This window comes from Micropterus dolomieu, linkage group LG03 (genome assembly GCF_021292245.1).
Source record: "Micropterus dolomieu isolate WLL.071019.BEF.003 ecotype Adirondacks linkage group LG03, ASM2129224v1, whole genome shotgun sequence".
Lineage (NCBI taxonomy): Eukaryota > Metazoa > Chordata > Actinopteri > Centrarchiformes > Centrarchidae > Micropterus > Micropterus dolomieu.
The window spans coordinates 1,358,231-1,361,208 of record NC_060152.1 but is presented as its reverse complement, the minus strand read 5'-3'; the positions used below and the strand labels follow the sequence as shown (position 1 = coordinate 1,361,208).

General features: G+C 39.5%; 1 protein-coding gene across 2 annotated transcripts in view; it reads right to left on the bottom strand.

The window, feature by feature from the left end:
* aldh5a1 (aldehyde dehydrogenase 5 family, member A1 (succinate-semialdehyde dehydrogenase)) overlaps positions 1–2,978 on the bottom strand; it is a 24,741-nt gene that overhangs the window by 15,490 nt on the left and 6,273 nt on the right. The gene's annotated exons all lie outside the window — the stretch shown is intronic.

Here is a 2,978-nt window from a genome sequence, read left to right as displayed (position 1 = left end):
TTTCTTTGCAAACAGTTCATGTTTTGAAGTTGAACTTGGCTTCACATGAACAGTGATTAAGTGCGTTTCCCTGCTGACAAAGGTGAGACAGAGGTTTGAGAAATATGAAACTGCTGAAACTAATTAGATAATATTTCTCAGTGTGGAAAAAGGTTGAAATGTGAGCAGGAAATCTCTACACTACAGGGTCTTTTAGGGTCACATTTGGCTGCTGGCAGCAAACTAGAAGTACACACATGTACACATACACAAATATAAACACTGTTGTAATTATATAAAAATGTCTTCACAGGACAAGTTGTAACTGTTTAAAACTACTTTACATTAATAAGCATTCAAAGTGTCCTAATATCTGTGCAAAACAACCTTAAAGTGTGTTAAAAACTGTTTATTAAATGTTTGTATACTCCTTATAAATGTTACATAGAAGGACTTAAAGTTAAGTGTTAATAACCAATCAAAAAGTGATTCTGATCTGAAGGTCTGTTTCCAAAAAAAGTTGGCATGCTGTGTAAAATGTAGAAACAAACAAAAAGGTGATGTCCAAGCACTAAAACCCCATATTTAATTGAAAATAGCACAGAGACAACTTTGAAATATTGAAACTGAATATTGTTATATTTTATGGAAAATTATGTGCTCATGTTGAATTTGATGTGAGCAACATGTTTTTAAAAAGTAGGGACTAGTGGCAACAAAAGACAACAACAAAAAGTTGTGAAATGCTAAAAGAAAACACCTGGTGGAACATCTCACAATTTATTAAGTGAACCGGCAACAGGTTAGTAACTATAGTACTGACTGACATCTTTACTGAAGTCACAATTTAAGAATTAAAGCTGCAAGCAGTGTTGGGCGGCTGTGCCACTCGCTTCGGACGCTGCACAAACGTGTTAATCATCACTTCCTGTGTCCACTTTGTTGCTACATAGCACTTGGTGCTACGACTGTAAGTGAATATTGGCATGCAGATGTGTTTACCCAGACATTTTGTACATTGAGGTAACGGGGGCTGCTTCGTGGAAGATCACTTCCTATTGCCAGTTTTGAAGTTGATATGGCCAACCTGCTAGGAGTAGTCCATTGTAGCGTAAAACATGACATTTCCTGTTGCCAGCAGGTGGTGCTATGACTACAGATGAATTTTGGCTTGTACATGTGTTCAGGGCGTGACTCTTATTATCCATATCAAATTTGGTACAGATGTGAGCATGTATACTGAAGTTATAGCAACTCCCCGTTTCGGAATCGTCAATTTTCGGTGCCACGCCACAGGCACGCTCGTGGACGAAAACTTACCGTTTGTACAACTTTTAATTGTCAATCGGTTCAGACTGCACAGCGATAATTTGAAGTCAAATGGACTAATTCCCTAGGAGGAGTTTGTTAAAGTACAAAGTGTGTAAATCGCCAAAAATGACCATTAAATCCAAAATGGCTGACTTCCTGTTGGGTGACTGGCATCGCTCCAAAAGGCTTTTTTGTATGTCTGGCAATGATACATGTACCACAGAAATTTCGTACATGTAGGTAAAACTTTGTCCGGGGGCTGCACTGTAGGGGGCACTACTGAGTGATTTTGCCACGCCCATGTGCGAGACCCATAAAAAAACAAATTTTTCACCGCGCCTGAATTATGGTGCAGAGTTTGGTGAGTTTTCGAGTATGTTTAGCCCCCCAAAATTGAGGTTACTATGCAGAAAAAATAAAAATTCTTCTCCCTCTCAAAAGAAAAACAAAAAAAAAACCAAACAAACAAAAACAGATCCAATTCTGCAGCGGTATAGCGATGGGCTAGTCAGACAGTTGACTAGAGGGAGCACTTAGGTAACATGATCTTGAAACTTCACAATGATCGCTTGTGGGGGGTCCCCCTGTTTGGGTTTAGGCAGCAGGCTTCCGTGAGCATGATCAAGTGTTGGAGTGTATTCCAGCCTCAGTGAATCTTGCAGTAGCTTTGCCACTGATCTTTCCATGCAAATATCCCAGAGGCTTTCGTCCACACCGATAATACAGCAATTATCTTTGTGTTGCCTCCAGGCTATGTAATGATGTAGTCTGTAGCTTAAGCTCCTGGTTAGCAGTCTCCAAAGCTTCCTGTGTTTCGGAGCCAACCATGGCTATTTCTCCACGCAGCTCTTTGGAGAGGTTCTCTATCTTCGCCTGCAGGTCTGTCGACAGTATCACCGTGTCTTCTATTTTGGCCATGACAGTTTGTTCTTTGATGGCCTCCATTATGGTAGCGACAGCCAGCGTGTCAGCGTGTTTTAGGCCTTTGTTTGCTTGACATAGGCGCAGGCGTTACTCAAAAAATAGAGAAAAAAGAAAAAGGGACAGCAGCTACTGTGACATAAGATGTTAGGGATGCACTTTATTCAGCTGTTGGGTTGTTTTAGGGGCTGAAATGTAACGAAATTGTTATTTTCATGCAGAGCTCATGGAAAAGTGCGTTTTAATTGCTCTCGAGCACCCCCCAACATGAGATTTATTTTTGTTTTTTACCATGGTATCGAACTGGTATTGAGAATCGTGGAATTTTACTGATATCGTTATCGACCACAAAATGTCTGCCTACTGAACATCACATCATTAAATGATTCAGAGAATCAGAAGAAATCTCTGTACGCAAGGGAAGAGGACGAAAACCAACACTGAATGGCCGAAGACTTTACTTAATTTTACTCGTGCATATGTTAAAAAATATATTATCATAACTGTTCTTAATGTTCTGCCTCAGATTTGTGAAGTGATCCACTGTTTGGCATCAAGTGTTTGTTCCGACCAGAAAAAAAACACAATTAACCATCTGGTTTCTTCAACTTTCACTCAGGAGCACAAATCAGCCTTTAAACCTGAAAGAAATAATGATTTTACATTTATCTTGATAATTATCGGCATGATATTACATTTTTGGCCATATTGTCCAGCTCTTTGGTGATAGATACACTGCTCAAAAAAATAAAGGGAACACTTAAACA